Here is a 27105-nt window from a genome sequence, read left to right as displayed (position 1 = left end):
AGATGTTCTACAACTCATCCTGCAATAATTTATTCTCTGCAGGTACACCAATATAGACAGTTTGCCCAGGATGAAAACAATTAGCTTAATTGGGAATCCCCAGCTGTAATTAATTTTATCGTACTTGCAGAGCAATATTTACAAATTTTCTGAACTCTGCTCTTCTCAACATTTCAGGAGAAAGGTCAAGTAACACCCCAATTCATGCCTGGTAAATATCAGGCTCAGAATTTTGTTGTGGGGCTTGCATTAAGGCAGGCATCATGCAGTCGGAACAAAATATTTCCCCCCAGTCATTTTCCACTGCCAGAATATTTAGATTGTATTCAGAGTGTGGTTTCAGCTGCGGCCCGATTCACTGACAAGTCTAATTTGTCTTATTAACAAGCTGGATTATGGCCGAGGTCATTACACATTAATTGTTGGCTCCTGTGCAGTAAGCTTGGGTGAACGTTGATGAACGTTGTCAGTGGACTTCTGCAAGCAGCTGTACGGTAACTTGCACAAAAAAATTAAAAATCTATTTGATTCTTCTCCTGTCAATCCCAAAGCAGTAAATGCATTATCCCAAACTCATGTAGTGTCAGATATTACTTAAGAGAAATACAAAGGATTTCTTTTATATACACCTTTTTTGCAGTTCATTCATATGGTAATATTCTGTCAAACTTCAATGTGTATCCCTGGGTGTTAACAGGTATTTTATCTGCTGATGCTTTGTGCATTCACATCAAAATATATTTAAATAAGAGGAATCTAGTCCCAATTCATGTAATTTCCATATTTTTTTGGGGGGGGGGGAAGAAAATCCTTTGCTATATAACTAATGCATGGCTGATTAGTAAATGTTTTATGAATTCTGTTCCTTTGATGGTTGTAAAGTACATCAGTTAGATGTAATGTGTACCAACAGACATGGGAGAACAGCTGAATTTTAAGTAGAACGTTTTGCAAGTGTTTGGCTACACATCTATTATTTCCATGACCTTTGAAGAGAGATACAAATGTAGGTGTATGGATTTGAAGTCTATTCTTCTTACAGCTAACATCCATAGGCTTCTTCTGCTAGATGTGATGCATTGTTGTTAGACATGCATAATTGGTAAGCAGTGTTTTTAAGATGTTTCTTACTGGTTGCTGATTAACCTCTAGATGAGATTTTAAAGTCTGTTTAAAAAAGCAACATTTGTTATAAATAGGGATTGTTGAGTTTCCACTGCACCCCGAAGTAGCCACTAAAGGCCTCTTCATGCACTCAAAAGAAAGGGGCAGCGGAGGCGGAATGTGGGGTGGATGCAGGTACTCATTCAACAATCCTGCCTCCAAGCCAGGTTTTCCTCTTCCACTCCTGAATGTGAAAAGGTCTAAAGAGGTCTGAGCATGCTTAGAAACCTCATGATTGGGAACCCTTATGAAGCAAGGTCCCCAGTTGCAGTGACGATTCTAAGTGCATATAGCTGAATGTGCTTAGCAGTTGCTTCACATACCCAGTTCCCTTACACAATTGAAGCCTCCGTGGGTTGTTTTAGATTAATGCATGGTAGTTGCATCAATGTGGTAAATCATTAGTGTGCAGTGAATGGCCACATTAGCAGAATAATCCCCTCCCCTTCCTGCTCCCTTGAGAGCACTTTTTAAATGTGTGTAATCTGAGATTGTTTTGTCTTCTGGATTCATTAATACCACAACAGCCTCTTACAATGCAATCATATGCATGCTTACTCAGAAGTAAGTCCCACTGTGTTTCAAGGAGTTTACAGTCTAGTCAGTGTGCATAGCCTTGTAGCCTTAATGCAGCTTCTGCTGTGCATGGAAAAGAGAATATCAAATTATTTACATGTTTGCTATATAGATTTCAACTGATAGTTACCATCAGCATTTAAGCACACTCATGCCTTTGTAAACAGATTCTTAGAAGTCTGATGAAATCTATTCATTCCAGATTAATCATTATCACATCTCTTGTTAGTAAAGAGAACCAGGGTGATGGTGTTTTATTGAGTGCCATAATGACTTAGATGCAGGTTGAAAAAGTGAGGATAAGATCTCCTCTTCCTAGAACATTCATGAGCAACATAACTTTTATCATGAAAATGCTAACCAGCCATCTGGCCTAAGCTAACGTGGAGAAGGCATTTGGAATACTGCCTGTCTCTATGTTATTCTACATGGTAGTTCAACACCACCACCCCCGTCTCTGAGCTACAAGAGACTACAAGGGCTCCAGAACATACACAGAGTTCAGTTTCTTTGAATAAGGAAGACTGAAGACTGTAGTATCCTTAGGATATATGATTTTATTTGTACCCTGATCATAAGGTGGAAGGTTCACAGCACTAACGCTGCAACAGATCTTGCTTCCTCAAGCCCCTCTGCAAGGTCATAGCTTTGGTTTTAGCACAGAGTATTGGGTCTTTTTAGCTCACAACTTCAGTTTAGAAAAAGGACAGCTCCTGGTCTGTTCGCTTACCTACAAGAAGATGTGGTCTCCAGCTAGTTGATGGGAGAGGGAGACTTCTTATCCCTCTCATGAAAGAGCATCACCAGCCAGGTATCTTTGTCTCAATGCATCTGCACTTGACCAACTCTTTAGACATGTAAATTGATGCCAAACAGACTTGGCCAGGCCCATTACCTTAATAGGGAGATTGGTTTGACCAGTTCAGCAGTCATTTTTACTTCAAATTCCCATCTTACGGTTACAAAATCTCAGGTTTGGTTGGGACCCAAATATATCATGCAAAGCAAACCCCCCCCCCCCAAATCCATAACAATATTTTAGAGGTATGCAGTGGATTTGTCCAAATCCTGAACTGAAGCAGGCTGCTTCAGACAGATTTGGGGCTTGTCCAACCCAAAACAGGAACTCTCCAAAGCACCCTGAACCAAAATGAGGAGCTCCAAAGGAATTTAGAGATTTTGACTAAAAAAAAACTTGTTCAATGTGTCTGCAAAAATTGAAATATTTGTTCCCAAGCTTGCCATGACACTGATGGACTTCTGTCACACAGGTAGGTAGCCGTGTTGGACTGCCGTAGTCGAAACAAAATAAAAAATTTCTACTACTGGAAGGATTTTTTTTATTTTGTTTCTGCCACACCGTTAAGATGTATTTGCTCTTCCAAATTTTCAGAGCCCAATTCTTAGATTAACCATACTTTTTTTCAGCCTTTGGTCTCGTCTTGCTGGCTTTTATTCTGATGGTTATGATTTTATTGCTGGTTTTTAATTGTATCCTGGAGGACTTTAGGCTAGAAACAGCACAGGAGGAGAGCTCAATTGTTGCTCTTTGAATAGGAATTACAGTTCAATCTTTGTAGGTAGCTCTGCCTTGGGTGACAGGAACCTCTTCATGCAAAGGGGCCCAGCCAGCTTTAGCAGCTGTTGACTTTGACAGAACAAGGGAGGCTGTGACTGCATAAGTACTATACCTTTAAAGCATATTCAAAGCACTTTCTTCCTCTCAGAATTCTCAGCACTGCAGTTTATTCAGGGTTGCTGGAAATTATAACTGTGAGGGGTATGTTACAGTGCCCAGAATTCTTTGAGTGAAATAATGTGTTTCAAATATGTGTTTTAAATGTATAGTGTATACATAGTCTATGATACCACTAGGGCTTCAGAAAAGGACAACAAAACCTCCTCAGGGTGGAAAAGAAGTGGTGCAATGTGCTCCTTTTATGCCACTCTTATGGTTCAGTTTGAAAGCACATAAAAGTGCAAGTAGATAAATAGGTACCATTCCGGCGGGAAGGTAAACAGCGTTTCCATGCGCTGCTCTGGTTCGCCAGAAGCAGCTTAGTCATGCTGGCCACATGACCCAGAAGCTGTACGCCGGCTCCCTCGACCTATAGAGTAAGATAAACACCGCAACCCAGGAGTCGTCCGCTACTAGACCTAATGGTCAGGGGTACCTTTACCTTTACCTATGGTTCAGTATGTATCTCCATTTCCATCTCTATTTAGAGCAGGAGGGGGGATTGCTGGCCCTGGGGCAATTCCCTCTCCTACTCTAAATCCCTGAAGAAGGGGAGTTGGACTCCCAGGTCATGACAGATACTAGGAGTGGTGGCATGTGGTTTGAAGACAGGACTGTGTTTGCCCTTATCTACCGTGTTGCCCTCAGTTGCACTGGAAGATGCTATCAGTATCAACTACGAGTCTATTCAGCTTCTATGGCTAAAATGGGGCTCAATTTGTACTTAACCTCAAGCAGTAAGATGTGCTGAGCTGTCACTGCTTCCAGAGAGCTCCAGATCTTGCTCATTGCTTTGTGACGTTTTAGTTGTTCCTAATCAAGATTCTAATTAGGGCCTTTTGATTTTTCTCTCCCTAATGGATGAATGATACTTATATATTTCATGATTGTAAGTGCTTTGTGGCAGAACCCTATGCTCCCAATTTATAGTAAGCATTGTGTTCATGACTGCACAATGATGGCGATGATAAAATACGAATTGTAATGAGAAAAAAATATTTTACAATGTTTCAGTTGTAACTGCCTCTGGGTGCTTTTTGAAAGACAGTTAAAAGTTACTTAATAAGTAATTTAATATTAAAACCAGCAGATTCTTGATCAAAGTTATTTTCCCCTTCCTAAACATGCACATACAGTGATAATGTTGTGTATGCTAGTGAGTCACACTAGCGCAGGCATAGGCAAACTCGGCTCTCCATATGTTTTGGGACTACAACTCTCATCATCCCTGATCACTGGTCCTGTTAGCTAGGGATGATGGGCATTGTAGTCCCAAAACATCTGGAGGGCTGAGTTTGTCTATACCTGCATTAGCACTTTCAGGCCTGATTTGGTTCTTTCCAGTTCCTGATTACTGGGCGTAACTTTTGCCTCAGTCTAGTTACATTGCAATAATGTAAGGTTGTGTTTGAAGTCCTGGGCATGTATTGTTTTCTCCCTAAACCCAACACAAGATATATAGTGACCACATTCACACTATATAAAATACTATAATAACCTCTATAAGCAGTCAAGGGTTCACCCACATACCTCTGGGAGCTGTAGTTTATTAAAGGTCGCTGAGAGCTGTTAGGAGACCTCTATTCCCCTCCCAGAGTTACAATTTACAGAGTGGTTTAACCATCAATCTCTCTTCACAGAGAACTCTCAGAAATGTAACTCTGCGATAGGGGCCTCTCAGCACCTTTAACAACCTACAGCTCCCATAATTCTTTGGGGGAAGCCAGGACTGTTTAAGTGGTATCATAGCACTTTATGGACTTAATGAAACTAATGTTTCTTCTCCCTCCATCATGGTTCCATTGCTCTAGATTTGGGTGGTTTTAGGATATGTAACATAGCAAGTGCCCCCTCTTAGCATGCATTTCTGAGTTTTATATATTTCAAATGTCATGAATATGATTCCATTGTTATCTCTTGAATCTCAATAAAATGTCATAGTAGTGTGTTGGTGTATAAATCTGATGGATATTGCAATACTTTCTGAAGGTAGTTCAGATTATGATCATAAAAAATATTACCGAGCAAGAAATTGACCCCCCCAACTTTTGTATCATCCATTCAAAGATCTCCTCATGCATGTTAAGCCTCTCAACTAGGTAGTAGTAGAGTGACATATAAGATTATTTTCAAACTGCTCAGTATTATTGATCTTTAAAAGTTTTAGGTCCTCAATGTACATTCAAGGAGATTTTAAAGAATTCTGTTAAATAACATTTTCTGTTAAAACTGCAGATAAAATTTAAAGCATCTCTCATGTGCATTATAAGTAATTCACAATGACAGAATTAACTTTCTTTCCTCAAGAAATCTAATAAGCAGCCAGCAAAATGAATTTTGGCAACAGCAGATTTGAAAAAGAAATCAACTTTCATAAAAGTTATTGATCTCCATAACCAGGGCTCTGTACTTGGGAGAGCAACAGGCACAAGAGCAGGGCTTTTATCAGAAACAGTTTTATTGAGAATGTAAACAAAATGGCAGTTTAATGGTTTTCAATAAAGGCTGCCCCAGAGACAGGAGAGGAAAAGGAGACACTATAGTGGGATGGCTAGCTCACACACCAGTTGTGGGTGGCGCCAGAAGTTCTACTCAGAGTATATTCATGAAATGAATAAACCTAAGTTAGTCATGTTCATTAATTTCAGTGGATCTACCATGAGTAGGAGTAGGAGTAATGTTGGACACAACCCAGAGCCAGTCCACCCATGAGGCAAGGTGACGGGACTGCCTTTGGTGGCAGGATCCACAGGGGCAGCAGATCTGGCCTTCAAGGAATGTATTACCCACTGCTGCGGCTGTCGTGGCAGCAACAGCTGTGGCGTGCTCCTTGGAGGCTAAATCTACCCCCCCTCTTTGTTCCTGATGTAGATCTTCACTCACATCTTCTTCCCTGGCTGGTGGAGAGGCACCATTTTGTGTGTGTTGGGCTGGCCCTGATACAACCCAATGACATGTGGTCAATTTTTCCGTCAAGAAAAATGCTACAGAATCTTTTAATGTCAGTATGAATGGCAATATCACCTGTATGTTGGACTGCAGAAACCGTTAGTCAATCTACCAGTATGACAAGCATATAAAGGCTGTCATACGCTCATTCCTGGGAAAGTGGAGATGTTTGCAATCTACTGTCATCAGTGGCCCAGCATTTAATAGGATTAATCATAAATACTCCACACACTTGCAATCAGTCATTCCATATTCAGCTGCTGAAAAAACATCTCCTTCATTCAAGGCCTCGTCAGTTCAGGGTCAGTTTGAAAATATCTAGGTCAAATTCTGCCTTCTTGAGCAGATCTTTGCCAGCTTGTGAAGTAAAATGTTCAGTCTGCCATGGAAATGCATGACACTTCAAAAATTACACTGCTCAGTGACTGAAGGATGCAAAGCACAAGCTGTCACTCTGTTTCCATGGTCTAGTGTGCCTGGGATTTGTTTGGGTTTTGGTTTGCCGTGGATATTTTTTTTCTTAGACCTTTCACCTATGCCAATATTACCACAGGAGTTATTTCAGAACCTCTATCAGCACACAGAATGGGAGAGTGCATAAATATTAGGAAGCAGCCACACAATAAATGGAAACAAATATTGGTGCAAGCATCCAATATACTTCTAGATGTTGGGTCCCCCCCCCCTTATCCCTCTAGCCAAAGGCATCATTTTGAAGAGCTATTGCTCAGCGATAGACATGCATGCTTTGTATGCTGAAAGTCCCAGGTTCAATCCCTGGCATATCTAGTTAAAAAAACATCTGGATGACTTTGTTCCCTGAAACACCACTGCCAGTCAGAGAATGCAATGTTAGGCCTGAGCTTGTAAAGATGGTTTCCTATGCAATGAGGCTTCTATGCAAGGGTGCACCTGCAACTGCCTTTTAGCCCTGGAAATCAGAAGCAATTTGGGTGCCTAGAGGCACGTGTGTGTATGTGGAAGTGCACATGTGTGAATCAGGCCACATATTGATAAAGAAGAAATTAGCATGACAAACATCTTTGTTGATGTTTCGGAGAGATACTAGGAGAGTTGAAATGGCTGCCTTTACATATACATTCAATTCATGGAGGCAGGGGGAGGGACTTTGCCTGTTGGCCCTGCCCCCACTGTCATATGCATAGCTGTCAACTTTCCCCTTTTCTTGCGAGGAATACTATTTGGAATAAGGGAATTTCCCTTTAAAAAAGGGAAATGTTGACAGCTATGGTCATATGCTGTACTATCTTCTGACATGCATGTATTCATCACAGCATGTGAAAGAGGAGCCTACCTCCTCAATTTCAAACTTTGCACTGAATATATAAATTTCAGGAGGTGGGGCCAGTGGGGGGTGGAGCTAGAGGACATGATGTCTTACATCTCTTTTCTGTGTATGTGGCGTATTCAGTAGTAGAAGCAGTAGTAGTAAGAGTTTTAAAATGTATATCCTGCTCTTTCTCCCAGAGGAGCCCAAGGTGGCAAACACACAAGTGACAAAACAAAACAAAACAAAACATTGGAAACCAATTCAAATACACATGCAAACTGTATAAAAGTTACTGTATTCCACTGTTCCATGCGCTATTCCCCTCACTAACAAGCGTCATGAGCTGCATTGAAATGCTTAATAAATGTCCTTTTGTCCCAGAACCAGGATTATTAATTGTTCTCCTAGGGTTACCCACACGAACTGTTTTCCTGATCTTCAATCCTGTTTGCATTACTTCCTTAGAAAATGGGAATGAAGAGCTGTGTATACACCATACATTTAAAGCAATTTTAAAGCACATTGCTTCCCCAAAGATTCCCGAAAACTCAAGTTTACCCCTCACAGTGCTACAGCTTCCAGAACCCTGAACAAATCTCAGTTCCCAGGATTCTTGGGGGAAGTCACATGCTTTTAGATGAGCTTTAAATGTATGGCGTGTATGTAGCCTTAGTGACTTATCTCAGAAGGTTTTGGACAGAATATATGAGATGATTAAATATCACTTTCCTTTTTAGGTAAGGGGGGAAATCTACATTCATTTCCTCTGAGTACATTGCTTTATTAACTTAGAAGATTAGCAATACTGCAAAATCAGTGTTGGGAGGACACGACTGCAGTGAAAAGCAATCTTCTTTAACCTGTATTCACAGGAGATTATGACACTAATTGAAATGGAACAAGTAAGTAGGGGCCAGAGATATGTAAACTGTTGATTGTACCCAACCAAGTTCTCCTCAGAGTAGACCTGCTGTAATGAATTGACCTGAGATATTCATGGGCATTAATTTACATGGGTCTGTTCTTAGTATGACTAATGTTGAATGCAAGCCTCTAACTTCACCTACCCAGTGAACATGCCACTTTTAAATTAAAAAGACTTGCTATTATCTGGGGCAGCATGGAAAATAAATAAGGTGACAATTTCAACCCATTTTTTAAGAATACATATTTTCATATTTAATCCCCAGCTGGAATCTTTGCTGCCTGCCACAGCTGCAGCCAAGTCATCTTCTGTCATCCCTGGGTGAATAGGATGTCATACCTGTTGCTTTTGGAAGTGAACCTGGAAATTGTCCTTATTGTCCTTTCCTTTTATGGTTGAGGGCTCATGCTTACAGGCTGGATAATGCCTTGCTTAATGTCACACACAGCTAAATCGCTACTGACTGATCTCTGCTTCATGTAAATGGCTTTGCAGCAGAGTTATTTATTGCGAGGAAGCGACGAATGACTCCTGTTTGACCAGTGAATTGACTCCACTGCAGCGTTCACAGCAGGTCCAGTGAACCACTAATGGGTTGTTTGCTGCAGGGAGCCCAAAGTATTTTGACACCTGAGGCAAAATCTGTTGCCTGAGGCAGACTGCTTTGCCCTGTTCGATAGAAAGGCCGGCACTTGTTCATTAGTGTGTTTTGTTGCAGCTGAGGGTCAGACAGTTCCTTCAGATGCCTTTATTGGAAAACATACAAGCTGAAAGCTAACTGCTTTGAATGGACCCACCCCACTTCTTTTGAGCTATGAGACATTAGCATGTGAAAGGAAGCTTGTGGAAGGAAGTTTGTGGCATTTTATAATATTTGAATTTATTTTTCACACATTCGCTGAGCATAGGTGGAGGCACAGTTTAAACAGACAGCCAGAGCCACTGCTTTCATCATATTTCCAGAGAGGCAACCACCACCCCAAGATACAGTTTAGCTTGCAGAGTCCCAAAACTCACACCTCTCTCTTTTGCTTCCTCTGCATCTCACTTGAGAGTTGCTTTTCTATGGTTTCTTTTTACACTCTGACCTAGCAGGGAGTGAGTATTGGAATGGGTGACTGTCAATTTCCTCCCCCAATTTTTCCAATCTTAAATTCAGTTTTCCACATGTTCACATCAGTTTGTGATATTTTTTAAAGTCCTCATGAACATTTTCTTAGCATACACATGCTTGTATGCAATTTTCCCTAATAAACACATTCTTGCAAAGCAATTTTCCATCACAGTGTGTTTGGGTATGCTATTCTTTTATCTTTAATTCTTTCTTACTAGTATATGCACTTTTATGTACACTTTCCTTTAGTATCTTCTTCTTTGGCAATCTCTTGTGGCTGAGTAAGATTGTCTTCCATGAATATGGTCTTAAGAATGCGTATGTGTGTCTGTAAGTGACTGTGGAGGCCAATTCTACATCCTTCCAGTGGGGATATAGGTTTCTGGGCAGGAATTGATGATGGTGAGGATTTGCCAAATGTGCCTTCCTCTTAGTTCGCTTCTCCTTTTCAGCCCCTGAGTTCATGCTTCTTCCAAGTCCATGATGTCTTTGGTAGAGGCTATTCTCCAATTGGAGCACTTGCAAGCCAGTGTTTCCCAGTTGTCAGTCTTTATACTACATGTTTTCTAGATTTGCCTTGAGAGCGTCTTTAAACCTCTTTTGTTGTCCACCAGCATTATGCTTTCCATTCTTAAGTTGGGAATAAAGTACAGATATACCTCGGAAGTCGAAAAGAATCCATGGAATCCATGGAACAAACTTGGGTGATCAGAGTTCTAAATTGCACAGGGAGCTTCCATGCATAGGGAAGACGTCCCACTGCAGATATTATAGTGTAAATGATTGTCTCAACTTTTGGGGCAGGAGGAGGAGCATAATTTTGGAAGTGGGGCTAAACACAGATCTGTACTATATGTGTGAGTAATGCATGGACTGAGTTTGAAACTGATTGCTCTGTTTTAAGTTCAGTGGAAGGACTTTATCTATTTCACCAGAAAAGCTCTTCAAAAAACTAAAATACATTTTTTAAAAAAGAAAGGCTAAGGTAGTTTGCCTGGTGATTTATGGGCATAAAAATGTTCTTTCATGATAAGATTGTTTAAAATATCATCTTCAGGAACTGAAGATAGGGAGTGATTATTTAGCCAGGACTAATCTGTGTAGCTGGTAAATAGAAGTGCACCTGAAAAATGGTGAAAGAGAAAGTAGGTCATGTTTCTACACCACTTTCCCCCTACACTGGAAGAGTACTGTAGCCTTATTAAACATGACTGAGTTTTGCTGTCTGTTGCTGTTTCTAATTACAAGTGATGACTAACTACTCATTCTTATAACATTTTGTAAAAAAAAAAAGAAAAAGAGAAAGACTGGAAGATGAAGAGGAACTGTTAATTATGCATGAAGGAAAAGAAAGGGGGAGAATAACAAGGAGAAAAAATGCAGAGAAAATGGCAAAAAAGCAAACGATTGCTGAAAAATGTGAAGTGTAAGTACAATAGGTATCATGTATTTTCACTTCCATACAAAATTGTCCACCTGTTCCTAGCCTATGGTCTGTCCTTGAATCTGTCCTTGCAGCCGGTTGAAGGAGCCTCCTTCAAGTGGGACCATCAGTGGAGGAGAATTGATGAAGGTAGGAATTAGTGTCTGAATAGTGCAGTAAGGATCCCTCCAGATATCATTTCTATTGTAAAGTCATAATTATATATGTGCATAATATTATCAGGGTGGTTACACACAATCCCGCTTTTGATACTGTTTGTGCCTGCAAATGTTTGAGGATGGTCACACTGCATTTGATACCAGTTCTTCTACCATAACTTCCTTCTTGAATCCCTAACTGTTCCTACCACAAATGTTCTAGTTTGTTTTTCTCCTTCTTCTGTTGTGCTATGGCCCCTCCACACAGCAGGAATGTGATAACATTGGGGCAACATCACAGAACAAACAAAAGCAGAATAAATCCACCACTAATGGGTCATTATGGTATCAAGAACATGTTGCAGAAGACACTCACAACAGAATACCGGTGTGCAGGGGCCATCAGACTTTTTCAAGCATTGGCGCTACCAGGTGGAGGTACATACCCTTGGGATACACTTTAGATAGCAAAATGTCCTAGACTGGTACTGTCATTGTCACTTATGAACTTCCACAGCCAATAGAAGCACCAAGTTTTTAATAAAGAGGTGACTATTACGTGGCATCTCAGGACCTCCCCTTCCATTTTCTTAATCATTTGTGTCGGAAATACATGCCTCACTTTCTCCTAAATAAAATGCTCTAGTAGGAAAGCATATTGTGTTCTCTGGCAAACACATTATACTTTCATCTCATTCCCTCTATGCAGGGGCTAAGCTGTCCACATCTCCATTCAGGTCACTGAGCTGGGAGTGAGGGAGTGCCTAAGTGGTGTCCTTCAGGACAGCCATCTCCCTTAATAATTTATTGTAGTGATGTAGAAATAATGTTAATTAGAATTTACATGAGGAAAACTAATGATTGTAACAAATTAAAGCTAACCATATAATGCAATTAGCAAAGCATAACTCGAGTAGAAAAAAGAAATTCATTCTAACCAGCGAATGATCAACACATGAAAAGTTAGGATGAAACAGCTTCTAAAATGTTTTGAGGTTGCAAACGTACACAAAATGCTTAGTGGTGTGTGTGTGTGTGTGTGTGTGTGTGTGTAGACACTTCTTGTTTGAGATTGGAAGGTTTTAGGACAGTGATGGAGATAGGAGTGTCTAGTGTGTAGGGTGATGTCATGGGGCTTCTCTCCCAATACTAGTGTCATTGTCACTTAACAGGATAGTGCAGGGGTGGGGAAATGCATTGGTCAAGGCAGGACTGCATGGATTCTCTGGCAGAGTTTTTCCTCACGTATGAATAATTGGCATCATTTCCTATGTGTATGGCAACAAACCTTTCAAATGTTGTGTATTGTATGGATATCCACTTGAGGAAGGTTTACGGCTCGGTGGTAGAACATCAAGTAGGCCTGGGAATGTCCCATACGGGAAGACAAGCTGAATTTGACAAGGTGCAACGTTCAAATAGCACCTACGCACACTAGATTTAACACTGATAGGCTCCATCAGAACATTGCACATTGTCACTTTCAACTTGTCTTCTGTGGGCATCAGCACATCGGGCCCAATCACTACTTGATTTCTGTATTTTTCCTCTGATATTACCTATGCAAAACAAACCTATGAAACTTTTCCTATTTGAAATCCCTATTCAAATGATATTCAGAGCCTATCATCCCTCCAACTGGGATGCCAAAGGAAGGAAAAGTGTGCTGGGTGGGATAAAGGAACGCAAGACATGCTGCCACTCTCCATCATATATGCCTGAGATTGACCCAGGGTAAATATTGTCTGATCCAGACCCATGGTTCTTTGGCTGGAACAAACATCAATGCTATTGTAACACTGCAAGAGTTCCCGCTTGAATTTCCATTGCTTTCTGGGATATTCTAGAGAAAAGACGAGGCAAAAGTAGGAAGAGTGGCAGTTGGAATAAAATATGAAGTCAATTCCTTGGGGATATAACCTTTTCCAAATACCAATTAACTTGAACTTCAATATGAAGTTAATTTAAGAGTTTTATTTCTCTGTGGGAAAAGGAGGATATATGACTGGTTCAGATTGCATTTGCACTAAGTTGCCTTGAAGGGCGTTATTCCCGGTTTAGTCCTGTGAACTTAAAAATAAGAGCTGGTGTGATTAATAGAAGGGAAAAAAACTGTAGAAATTGGTAGCCACATAACTGGTGGCATATCAATTAATCTTAAACTGAAGCAAAACACCACACTTTCAATGTTGTTAGAAGATCTTACAAGTGAATGTTTGCATTTTATAGTTTCTGCTTTCCATCTATCGTTTTAAAAAAGCTTTAACACCTATTTAATTTAACTAGCAGTGTCAGGCTCATGAGTGTGTTCTCATGATGATACGGAAACATGCCTTGAATAAATACTTTATGTGATTTTTCACAGTTAATAACCAAGCGGGTTCAAAGAGATTTCAGAGAACAGAATATAAAACATCCATATCATCTCACAACACAGGGGAAGAAGCAGCTTGCCAGCCTAGGTCTAAAAAGAACATGATCTGGAGCCACAGGATACAGCAACCTTCCTATCCTAGGTCTAGATCTGGTTATTTTCTGAATAAGAGGCAACCTGGGAATCACATATATGCCACTTTGAGTTCCATAATGGAGGTAATACAGGACAGTAAAATAAAATAAACAATAGTATGCAATTATCGTGATTTGTGGTGGGGCAAGCAAGAATATACCCTGGAGTATTAGGAGCCTTGAGTAATTTTGCACTTCATAACTGCACAATCTGCATGTTTACTCAGTAGTAGGTAAAGGATCCCTGGATGGTTAAGTCCAGTCAAAGGTGACCATGGGGTTGCGACTCTCATCTTGCTTTCAGGCCAAGGGAGCCGCCGTTTGTCCACAGACAGCTTTCCAGGTCATGTGGCCAGCATGACTAAACTGCTTCTGGTGCAACAGAACACTGTGACGGAAATCAGAGCACACGGAAACACTGTTTACCTTCCTGCCGCAGCAGTACCTATTTATCTACTTGCACTGGTGTGCTTTCGAACTGCTAGGTTGCAGGAGCTGGGAGAGAGCAACGGGAGCTTACCCCATTGTGGGGATTCAAACCGCCAATCTTCTGATCGACAAGCCCAAGAGGCTCAGTGGTATAGAGTAGTAAGTTCCACTGTGTTGAATGTGTCTTACTCTTAGGGAAGTGTACATATAACTGAAATAAGAAAGTCTATTCATCAAGTCCCTGCATCCCATGGAACCATCTCTTTTACGTTTCTGTTTCATTTTCTTGTGTATGTTGATGCCTGTTTAAAAGTGCTGTGTATTGATCCTTGTCAGCACCATCTGCCTGTGTCTTGGATTAGTCTGTCCATTGTCTTGTAATTACTAAAAAAAAATCTGGGTTATTTACCTGTAAAGATTAAATCAAGGACCATTAGATAGTAAAAGAAACACAGCCTAATGCTTTAGATTATGTTTCTACAAATATAATTAAATCCTGTCCTTGGTTTGTTCATGTCTCAGTAAACTAATTGCATTTAGTCCAACACTTGCTTGAAGACTGCACAAAATTAAATTAATTTCCCCAGCATTGAACTGTAGGGGGACAACATATATTAAATCGCTTAACTATTCACTCTATTGGCTCTGAAGGTAGAATTGCATTAGAGGTGTTTGTACATTCAATAAAAGGAACAATTAAAGCAATTATATCTAACTTACAGGTACACATACCATTAGCAGTACATCACTCGATCGTAGCATTACAGTTCAATTAACATACATTGTCCTTAGATTTTCAGAGAATTACTAGGACAGAACTGCTAGGAAATGTTATGGCACGTTATTGCTGAAGTTTAAAAAGTCCGCTAATGTCTATCTACACGGAAAACAATCTTGAAAGATCAATGGATAAAGGAGGAATATTCCATGGGTCATGGATAATTGGCAGAAAGATGTGTCATTGTAATCCTAGGCTCAAACATAAAGCAAATGGGCAGGACTCATTTTAAAGAAAATTGGAACCGTCGCAACTACAGAAACGTTCTCTATTTGCCATTCTCTTCAGGAACCAATAGATCTTTGTACTTCTGCCACGTATGGTGAACAACCAGGGCTACAGACATACACTCCAACATTACTCAGATGAAAATAGGGACATTTCTCACACTCCCAGACCTTCCTTCACACCCCATTTTTTGTGTCTCTCCCCCCCTGCCATCTGTAGAGCATTTTCTATTAGAAGAAGGATGAGTGCCACCACCACTTGCACCAATAGGACACAGCACACACACCCTCTACTGTCCTGAGAAAAATGCCTTAATCTGAATTTTGTTTTAGTTTATTCTTAGTTAGATTTACAAAAGAAAAGCATGCACCAATAAATAAAATTTAGAAAGAGGCAAGATTAGACATAGATGCACAAAGCATTTTTTAAAAGACTCCCTGCCCTCTGCTCCACTCCCCCTTCTTTCCTGCCCAGGGCTGCCGTGCCCTCTGCCTCCCCCCCCCCCAAGCCAGTACATCATGTGGGGCTGGGTGGCAGCCTCTCCTCCTTGCTTGCCTTCCAGCAGCCACTACAAGTTGCCAAGGGAGGAGACAGGCAGCGGCGGCCATGGAGAGGCAACAGAATGCTTCCTTGCAGCCACAGCAGCTACCATTGTTGGCACTCAGGACAAGCACCGGCTCATACTCCTCCCCAAGCTTGGTGGCAGTGGTGATGGGAGGGGAAATAGGGACATTCCAGAATCAATTCAGAAGCCAGGATGGCCTTTGTAATTCTCGGACTGTCCCTGGAAAATAGGGACACTTGGAAGGTATGCTACAACTGGGGTGTTCCCTGGATAGCAGAGGGTTCTACCTTACCTATTCAGACTAGGCATTTTCCCGCTTTGCCTTGCCCAGGGTAGGTCATATCTACCCCATACATTTAAAGCACTTTGTTTTACCCAAAGCATCCAGGGCACACCGGAGGAGGAAAAGGAGTGCGGGGGAAGTGCACCGCCCCTCGGAGCGCGATCCCAGTAGGGTGCCATCACAGCTGTCCCTCCGCCCACGCTGGGCGCCATGCCCCTGCGGGCACCACGCCATGCCCCCAGGACATGCGCCAGCCCCGCCCCCACCTCCTCTCGCCCCCTGGTGCCAGAGCATGAAGCTCTGCCACTGCCTGGGCACTGTTGTTTGTTGTGCTGCGAATCTTAACTTTGTGAAGGTAAACTGCAGTTCTCAGGATTCTTGTGGGCCGTGGGCAGCCATGTCCTTTAAATGAATGGTGTGGATGTGAACATATTATAAAGTATAAAGGCAACAGCAGCTCATAGAGGCATCTTTCAAAACATAAGTAGCAGTGGCTAAGAAGGCATTTTTGTAGCAGAAAGAGAGACTTAAACTTATCTTTTCCCATTCCACATAGGCCCGAGGCTGCTCAGGTTTTTGTAGGCCTGCTATTCACATCACAAACATGTTGGTTGATTGCATTCATGCAACTGACATCACATCTAGTCCAGATCTTATAGTCTAGGAGAAGCCTAGATGTAAAATAATAGTAATAAAAAAACAGGCAATGGTGCAGCAAGATATATATTATAACAGACAGGTGTCAGCAGAGCTAGAGGGAGTAATTCCTGACTGCTTGGCAACTGACAAAATGCTCAAAGCATTTTGATATGTGAGAAGCTTTGGGCATTCAGGACCATAATATTTCTCAGAAAGAAACATGCTATGGGATGTGGAATATTAATTGTTAGAAATTCATAGAGACAATCGTATCATCCAAAGTCCACGCCTGTAGACGAGTTGAAGGCAAAAATTATTGCCTTTCTCTGGAACCCATAATTCTTTTATCAGCTTTCTTCTGCTAGGCACCATTTCCCATAATGCCACACTCAACTGCTAACGGTCATCAGTGTCAACTATACACAGATTCTTCAGTGTCAGCAAAAAATAAATATTAGGATGGCTTTAAGTTTGGTTGGAAACTATGTTATGCATAATGATTTCTCAATCCCTGCAGTTTGGTGGCATCTCTACAAACCATCTTCTCTCATCACTGACTCAGAACCAATTTATATGCACATTTATGCCATTTTGTAACTTCCAGGATTCTACATTTTTCTTCATAGCTAGAGGATCACCTTCAGGTATGCCATTAGAGTACCTTACACCTCCAGATTTTCCTAACTCATCAATATATAAAGTACAATGTACATATGCATGCAACAATCTGAAAACCAACCCCTCAACCTCTGAAATGAACCTACCTTTATTTAATATAAAAGATGCAGTTATTCATACTGGGGTGGGGAACTGGATTCAGCGGGCAGACCAGATCATGACCTTCTCAGCCCCCACAAGCTATTTTGAGGGGTGGGTGGGGCTGTCCACATACCAATCACGTGATATTACCCTGATATCAGGTGACATATTCTCCTTTGTCTGTGTTGTTTGAGTTCAAATTCTGCAGGCAAAGAAAAACACTTGACCAGATGTCCTGGTGAAATCAGGTGTTGGACAGGTGGGCAGCCTCTCAAAATGGCCCTGCGTGTGTCCCACACCCTCCCCCAATCTGTTCCGGTGGTTTGAGGAAACCCCTAAAACAAATTTAGGGCACACAGGAAAATGGGTTGCAGGGTTGGGGTGGGGGAGTCCCATTACATAAGTCGAAATCCTTGCAGAAAGAGGATGTGTTAGTTGGATATAGCCCTATTTACCATCAGGTTTAAGTTCCAGACTCTAACAATTGTTCTTATGCATAATTTGTTTCAGACAAAGCCACGTTCTGGCAGGCAATCAATAAACTCCAGACATGCACCCCAAATGCTTTCCCCCACTTTAATCCCAAACTGATCAGGCTCTGTCCCCAATCTACATGATGCTCCACTTTTGTTGCTTTTCAAATCGAAAGTTAGCAACTCTGTGAATGATTTGTAATATTTTTAGGAAACATTGTATGTATTTCCAAACTGTCAGCTCTTGCAAGGGGACATGGCCTTGTGAGATTGTCAGCTTGTCTTTCTAGAGCAATCACATTTGCATAAGCTCTTTCAGTTCCTCCATAATCCTCTGAATTTCATTGGCTTATCCTTCCTGAGCTTTTGCTCTCAATCCTTTAAGATTTACCTGTCTTTTCCTATTAGTCTGGCTAAAATAAATGGGAATATTCATGATGGGGTTGAAATATGAAATTCTCCGCATTTATATTCACAGCTCCACCCCATCTTCCCCCTTCACCTACTTTCACCGTGTCAGGCCACATACTGCAGCTTGCATTTTCACTCTTCACCATTATCAAGGCAACTTTAGACAGAAGCACCACTTCAAAATTGAACAGCGATTCAGAGGGACATACGGTGGAATCACATTATGTTTTCACAGTGTGTGCTGCTATTTGGATAGTTTGCTTGGTCCGCCACATTGGGGCATTGTTTGTTGATAAAATATGCCAAAATCCTAATAATGCAGACAGGTGAATAATATGCATGTAACAAAATGCTCAAGCTTGGGAAGATTTACTTTAGTCTTGATGATCAGTGACAAAGAACTGAATGATGCTGTCGAGGACAACAGCTTCTGCTAGGCTGAATAAGTCAGGGAAAAGGGGGATATTTATGGAAAGCTTTTTTTCTTTCCACCCTAGCATTCTTTCAAAGTAGCCTGATGTGTAGGATAAGAGGTGCTTGAATCAGCCCGGCCTTCCTGAGTAAAAGAAGTTGGTCTTTTAAAGGGGCTTCTTTTCAACCGGAACTCAGTTCCAGCACTTCTCAGGTGGGTGCCACTGCCATTATAAGAGAACAAGGGAGGTATTTGATTGTGAGTTCCAGCACCTCTTTTTCTAGAAAAACAGCACTGGTCTATGATCTGATCCATGGGACATGGGTGGCGCTGTGGGTTAAACCACAGAACCTAGGGCTTGCTGATCAGAAGGTTGGCGGTTTGAATCCCCGTGACGGGGTGAGCGCCCGTTGTTCGGTCTCAGCTCTTGCCCACCTAGCTGTTCAAAAGCATGTCAAAGTGCAAGTAGATAAATAGGTTCCGCTCCGGCGGGAAGGTAAACAGCGTTTCCGTGTGCTGCTCTGGTTCGCCAGAAGCGGCTTAGTCATGCTGGCCACATGACCTGGAAGCTGTACGTCGGCTCCCTCGGCCAGTAAAGCGAGATGAGTGCTGCAACCCCAGAGAGTCAGTGTGGTGTAGTGGCTAAGAGCAGTAGACTTGTAATCTGGTGAACCGGGTTCGCATCTCCGCTCCTCCACATGCAGCTGTTGGATGACCTTGGGCCAGTCACATTTCTTTGACGTCTCTCAGCCCCACTCACCTCACAGAGTGTTTGTTGTGGGGGAGGAAGGGTAGTGATAAAGCAGGATATCAAATCCAAACTCTTTTTCTAACGGTCAGGGGTCCCTTTACCTTTACTATGATCCATCAGCTTCCACAGTGCTGGAAGCAGTATAACATCAGCCCTGTTTTCAAAGGGCAGCTGTCTGCAGTATGAGCAGGCTCTGCTTGTGGATGTGGAGACTTCATTTTTCAACTTTAGACCTCTAATCTATTTCTGTTAAGCCAAAGATAGCCACAAAAGCCAGGAGTTGCCCCCTGATAGCATCTTCCCATCTCCCTCCCTCTCTAGTATTCACTTGCATGGGTGGAGCCAGTTCCTTCACACTGGATTGTTCCCAGCCAAGAAAGAAAGAAAATTATCCAGCGGGAAGAAACCATGCAGTGATCCCATCACAGTAGTTACTATTAGGGATGAATGGTATTTTCATACCATGTCCTTTTTGCATTCACTTGGTCATAGGTCTATTTTATCATAGAATCATAGAATCATAGAGTTGGAATAGACCACAAGGGCCATCGAGTCCAACCCCCTGTCAAGCAGGAAACACCATCAGAGCACTCCTGAAATATGGTTGAGACTCCAAAGAAGGAGACTCCACCACACTCCTTGGCAGCAAATTCCACTGTCGAACAGCTCTTACTGTCAGGAAGTTCTTCCTAATGTTTAGGTGGAATCTTCTTTCTTGTAGCTTGGATCCATTGCTCTGTGTCCACTTCTCTGGAGCAGCAGAAAACAACCTTTCTCCCTCCTCTATATGACATCCTTTTATATATTTGAACATGGCTATCATATCACCCCTTAACCTCCTCTTCTCCAGGCTAAACATGCCCAGCTCCCTTAGCCGTTCCTCATAAGGCATCGTTTCCAGGCCTTTGACCATTTTGGTTGCCCTCCTCTGGACACGTTCCAGTTTGTCAGTGTCCTTCTTGAACTGTGGTGCCCACAACTGGACACAGTACTCCAGGTGAGGTCTGACCAGAGCAGAATACAGTGGCACTATTACTTCCCTTGATCTAGATGCTATACTCCTATTGATGCAGCCCAGAATTGCATTGGCTTTTTTAGCTGCCGCGTCACACTGTTGGCTCATGTCAAGTTTGTGATCAACCAAGACTCCTAGATCCTTTTCACATGTACTGCTCTCAAGCCAGGTGTCACCCATCTTGTATTTGTGCCTCTTATTTTTTTTGCCCAAGTGCAATACTTTACATTTCTCCCTGTTAACATTCATCTTGTTTGTTTTGGCCCAGTTCTCTAATCTGTCAAGGTTGTTTTGAAGTGTGATGCTGTCCTCTGGGGTGTTAGCCACCCCTCCCAGTTTGGTGTCATCTGCAAAATTGATCAGGATGCCCTTGAGTCCATCATCCAAGTCGTTGATAAAGATGTTGAATAAGACGGGGCCCAAGACAGAACCCTGTGGCACCCCACTAGTCACTCTTCTCCAGGATGAAGAGGAACCATTGATGAGCACCCTTTGGGTTCGGTCAGTCAGCCAGTTACAAATCCACTGAGTGGTAGCATAGTCAAGTCCGCATTTTACCAGCTTCTTTACAAGAATATAATGGGGCACCTTGTCAAATGCCTTGCTGAAATCAAGGTAGGCTACATCCACTGCGTTCCCTTCATCTACCAGGCTTGTAATTCTGTCAAAAAACGAGATCAGGTTAGTCTGACATGACTTATTTTTCAGAAATCCATGCTGACTATTGGTATCACAGCATTCCTTTCTAGGTGCTCACAGACTGTTTGCTTAATGATCTGCTCCAGAATCTTCCCTGGTATTGATGTCAGACTGACTGGGCGGTAATTATTTGGGTCCTCTCTTTTCCCCTTTTTGAAAATAGGGACAACATTTGCCCTCCTCCAGTCTGCCGGGACTTCGCCTGTTCTCCAGGAATTCTCAAAGATGACTGCCAGTGGTTCTGAGATCACATCTGCCAGTTCTTTTAATACTCTTGGATGCAGTTCATCTGGCCCTGGAGACTTGAATACATCTAAACTAGCCAAGTATTCTTGTACTATCTCCTTAGTTATTCTGGGCTGTGTTTCCTCTGCTGAATTATTTGCTCCAAATTCTTCAGGTCGGGCATTGTCTTCTTTATCAGAGAAGACTGAGGCAAAGAAGGCATTGAGGAGTTCAGCCCTCTCTGTGTCCCCTGTTTGCATTTCACCATCTTCTCCTCTGAGTGACCCCACTGTTTCTTTGTTCTTCCTTTTGCTACGGACATACCCATAAAAGCCTTTTTTGTTGCTTTTAACCTCTCTAGCAAGCCTGAGTTCATTCTGTGCTTTAGCTTTTCTGACTTTGTGTCTACATATGCTGGCTATTTGTTTGAATTCCTCTTTGGTGGTTTCCCCCCTTTTCCATTTTTTGTACACATCCTTTTTTTATCTTAACTCAGTTAAAAGTTCTTTAGATAGCCACCCTGGCTTCTTTAGGCACCTTCCATGTTTCCGTCTCATTGGTATTGCCTGAAGTTGTGCTTTTACTATCTCCCTCTTAACAAACTCCCAGCCATCATGAACTCCCTTTCCTTTTAGTATTACTGTCCATGGGATCTCACCCAGCACTTCCCTAAGTTTTATGAAGTCGGCTTTCTTAAAGTCAAGAAATTGAGTCCTAGTATGCTTGGCTGCTCCTTTCCGCTGTATAGTAAACTTCAGAAGAGCATGATCACTCGCGCCTAATGATCCTTCCACTTCTACCCCACTAACCAGGTCATCAACATTGGTTAGGACCAGATCTAAAATGGCTGTTCCTCTTGTTGCTTCTCCCACTTTCTGGACAACGAAGTTGTCTGCAAGGCCAGTGAGGAATCTGTTTGACCTTATGCTCTTGGCTGAGTTTGACATCCAACAAATATCCGGGTAATTGAAGTCCCCCATTACTACTATCTCCCTTCCTTTTGCATGCTTGGCCATCTGTTCCAGGAAGGCATCATCTATGTCCTCCGTTTGGCTTGGGGATCTATAGTAAACTCCCACAAAGAGGTCTCTGTTATTCTTCTCTCCCTTAATTTTGACCCAAATGCTCTCACTTTGGCTTTGAGGTTCTAAATCTTGGATCTCTTCACAGGTATACACATCCCTGACATATAACGCCACTCCTTCTCCTTTCTTGTTTGGTCTGTTTCTCTGAAATAGATTGTATCCCTCCATTATTACATTCCAATTGTGGGACGTATCCCACCAGGTTTCAGTGATGCCTATTATGTCATATTTAGTTTGCTGTACCAAGAGCTCAAGCTCATCTTGTTTATTTCCCATGCTTTGCACATTAGTGTACAGACATTGAAGTCCATTAATCATTCCCCCGTGTCTCTTATTTAAGGATTTTTTCCTCCCACCACTAGGTCTGCGTGCTGTTTGCTCCATTTGGTCTATGACATTTGGATGATCATCTTCATCAATTGATAGACTCCTACCTTCAGGAGCACTGTCTCCCTCCCCCACATTAGTCAGTTTAAAGCCCTCCTGATGAGGTTTCTGAGATTTTTGGCAAAAACATTCCTCCCAACCATTGTGAGGTGCAGCCCATCGCTTGCCAGAAGTCCATCTTCAAGAAACTGCAGTCCGTGATCTAAGAATCCAAACCATTCCTGTTTACACCATTTGCGAAGCCAGCTGTTCACTTCCACTATTTTTCCCTCTCTCCCTGGGCCACGTCGTTCAACTGGGAGGACAGATGAGATGACAATTTGTGCATTTAATTGCTTCAATTTCCTGCCCAGAGCCTCGTAGTCTCTTTTGATCTTCTGGAGGCTATTGCTTGCAGTGTCATTGGTTCCCACATGAACCAAGAGGAAGGGGTATTTGTCAGTGGGTTTTATGATTCCTTGCAGTCGTTCAGTTACATCTTGGATCTTAGCCCCGGGGAGACAGCACACCTCCTGAGACATCTTGTCAGGTCCACAGATCACTGCTTCTGATCCCCTCAGTAGGGAATCCCCTATCACCACTACACGCCTCCTCTTAGGTTTGGTCGGGGTTCATCCTGCTTTGTGAAGCTCTTTAAAACACATTTACATTTTTTACAAACTCTAAAAATATTGTTGCACGCCACCCCAATCTCTGAGTAGTGTGAGATTGCCCAGGGGTCATGTTTCCTTCAGAATTAGGGACAGCAGAGACTGTGGTGTCTTTATGATATGTGGTTTATTTAAACATATATACAACCTGAACCTACAATAGAGCAATTCACAGCTTTAACACCCCCATGAGGGTCTTGCTTCTCCCTTAGTCTTGGATTCAAACGGGAATCAGGTATGTTTCTGTCTCCCAGCTGCCCAGCCTGCCGGCTTCTAGCTTCTAGGTCACATAATCCTCTATTCTGCCCTTTGTTTTTCTAACTACCAGCAAGTTGATGAAAAGGAGCAGACCCATTTGCTATCTGACACAGAGACACTTCCTTTGTTACCAGTTGGCTATTCCAGGGATTGAATCCATGCTGGATCCAGGAATTAGAAGGGGGCTCAAGAATACAGCTTACCCCCCCAAAAAAACTCATAGCAATGTGCATTTTTGTATGCTTTTCAATGCATTTCCCTGTCTGTCTGTTGATCTATCTGTCAGCCTATGTATTTGTACACATTTTCCCCCTGCAAAACACATTTTTGAACTGAAATTGCATTGCAAAATTTGGAGAAACACATTATCTGATGACTAGCTTCATGCTGATCAACATATAAGACTGGGAGTGGAGAATTAAGTTTGTTCATTTTAAAATGTGAGCAGACTGAATTTCTTCTCCATCCCTAGTTCCTTTTTTTAAAAAAAAATGCTTAATGAAGAGGAATGGGGAAAGACACCATGAGGAATATGTGATCATATAAAGGGCTTAGAAAATGGTTGCTTGCACACTACAGTAATAGTAAAAATTGTCTGCATCTGCCCATTATGATTGCTCCAATATTAAGGTGAATTAAAGATTTCAATCACCCTCCCCAAAAAGTCTCTGAACACATTTCAAAAGTGGTTCTGCTGAAGAAGTATTAGCTAGTTGTTTGTTCCATTTAATGAAAACTCTGGCATAGAAATGGCTAGAAGCAGTGATAGTCCATAGATTGCGGATGCAGTTTTCTTTTTTTATATAAAGGACTTTTATATGGTTTGCCTCCTGTAAATTTTATTTTATAGTCAATAAGTATTCTGTACTATGGAAAGCTTTCATTTTATTTCCTCTTTATATGAAATAACTCGGACTGTTGCACGCCTACATGCCTACCTTTCCAATATTCAAACTGCCTATTTTTGACTCTCCATAAATTGAGTGTTTTAACATTTCCCTTCTGGAAAAGAAAATGATTAGCAATTGAGGAGAAGCTATGTTTTAAACTACTCTTAATAGTTAGTTTATTTTCTGCATCACAACCTGCTTCTGTTTTACTTTCACAGCAGACAAAAACAATGCAAGATATGAAGGACACCAGTTCATACTTAGTAACATTGGGTCCTGTCCTAACATTGGGTCCAAGTCCTGTCCTATTTCAACATGGATTTTTAAGCAAAAAGCCTTAAAAACCTGCACAGGAAAAAATATTTTTACTTATTTATTTAACTTACTTACAGTTCAAGGCCTGCACCACTGACTCCAATCATGTAAAATGTTTTCCTTTCCTTTTTCATTGTGTCCATTGACACACAACACAATATACGACACAACACAATATAAGCATATCCAATTATACCAATACAAAGCAAACTGAAAATAACAACCAATGGCAACTGTACGCTCCAGGCCAGCTTCTGTAAAAACCCAGTATACGTTTTTTTCAGGTCCAGTATCGCATTACTCCTTTTCCTTTCTCTTTCCGCAGGAACATCACTGGTCCAAAATAGGGATTTCAGATTGAATAAACCCCCAGTTCAGATGAGGTAGATGTATTGAGCAGAAAGAAAGAGAGTGAGGGGCAACTGCAAGTTAAATTCCATGGGCAGGGGAGTGATGGGATTTGATTGTGTTCTGTTGCTCCAAGAGGGAATTGTATGGGGGGGGGCATGGCTGCTCCCATGTAGACATCATCAAGTTCCACTGCTCCCAGGGGAACCTACTATATTTGCATTCAAAGCGCATGATGTCAAGAAGACCTGTACACTAGCTGATCCAGGCTGCAGGTGGCTGGATTACTATTTTTTTAAAAAAAAAAATATTAAAAGACAGAAAAATATTTTACAAAAATGAAGTCAGTGATGCAGTTCTTGGGCTGCCTAACAAGGGAGCCTGAAGGACTTGGGTTTCAGGGCTCATGAACTGATGTGGATCATGATTGAATCAGGTTTGTTCCCTTAGAAATCCAAGTCACTACTTTTTAAACAGAAGTGGGGCCCTGCTACCAGATGTGTGCATATTTCTGAGTGGCAGCAGGAGCTGGGGCTTTCAAAGCTCTCCCTTCTCAGGCAGAGAAGTGAGCAAGCAGGCACAAGCTGCTAAAAGAGTAACTGAATGGGCAGGTGCCTTTAAATCTATGTACAGTGGTACCTCGGGTTACATACGCTTCAGGTTACATATGCTTCGGGTTACAGACTCCGCTAACCCAGGAATAGTACCTTGGGTTAAGAACTTTGCTTCAGGATGAGAACAGAAATCGCGCTCTGGCAGTGCGGCGGCAGTGGGAGGCCCCATTAGCTAAAGTGGTGCTTCAGGTTAAGAACAGTTTCAGGTTAACAACGGACCTCCGGAACGAATTACCGTAAGTTCTTAACCCGAGGTACCACTGTATCTTTCTCTCTCTCTCCCTTTTCTAGCTGCTCTGTTCCATCCGCCCTTCTACTCTACTTAGTTTTTGCTCTCTCAACAACCAGTCAGCATTCCATGGTCAACAGGCACATTCAGTTCTCATTGGACTGGTTTTGTGCGTGCATCCTTTCTTATGGTTTCCCCCAGAGATACTTTTTGTAACTCTGCAAATTTTGGAGTTACCTCAAGTCTGTAGGCAATTTTGTGGCGCAATGGGTCAGTACGCCTGGCTGTTAACCAGAAGGTTGGTGGTTCAAGCCCACCCAGGAATGGCTGTGCGCAGGATACCTGTATTGCAGGAGGTTGGGCTACATAAACATTGGGATCTCTTCCAACTCAACAATTCTATTATTCAATATGTAGAATCCTGATTGTATGTGTTCAGTGCCCTGAGATGCATCAAGGTCCCTGAATCTTTGGGAGGGATTGTGCTGCAAATGTTTACACAATAAACATTCATTCATTCATTCATTTGATTTAAACCTCACCCTTCAATCAAGCTATCAGAACTACTTACCATATTTTTAAATAAGAAACCCATAAAATCCACAATCAATATTTATGCTAGTATTTTAAGTCCCTCTATTACATCTTCTTCATTATTATTAAAAAATATAAATCAATATTAAATCAATATACTTAAGTGTGCTGATTGTAGTCTATTTATTTATGCAATTACTTGGTAACATAAAAAAGACATATGATTGAATGGAATTAAACACAAACCCCACAGTTATATTAGCAACCTTCACAATGAAGTTC

General features: G+C 41.8%; 1 protein-coding gene across 7 annotated transcripts in view; it reads left to right on the top strand.

Moving 5' to 3' along the window:
- LOC309349473 (uncharacterized protein) overlaps positions 1 to 18884 on the top strand; it is a gene marked incomplete at its 5' end in the record, with an annotated part of 127174 nt that extends 108290 nt beyond the window's left edge. For 6 of the 7 annotated variants that reach the window (XR_014159924.1, XR_014159925.1, XR_014159926.1 and 3 more), the window contains 4 exons: positions 11052 to 11183; positions 13704 to 14434; positions 17286 to 17412; positions 18479 to 18884. Of the gene's footprint in view, positions 1 to 8455; positions 8621 to 11051; positions 11184 to 13703; positions 14435 to 17285; positions 17413 to 18478 lie in introns of those variants that run through there. The other variant, XM_081875531.1, reaches the window with a different exon arrangement.
- Between the last annotated feature and the right edge of the window lie 8221 nt (positions 18885 to 27105).

This window comes from Podarcis erhardii (genome assembly GCF_964252035.2).
Source record: "Podarcis erhardii genome assembly, chromosome: 9".
NCBI classification, from domain to species: domain Eukaryota; kingdom Metazoa; phylum Chordata; class Lepidosauria; order Squamata; family Lacertidae; genus Podarcis; species Podarcis erhardii.
This window is presented reverse-complemented; position numbering and strand designations above follow the sequence as displayed.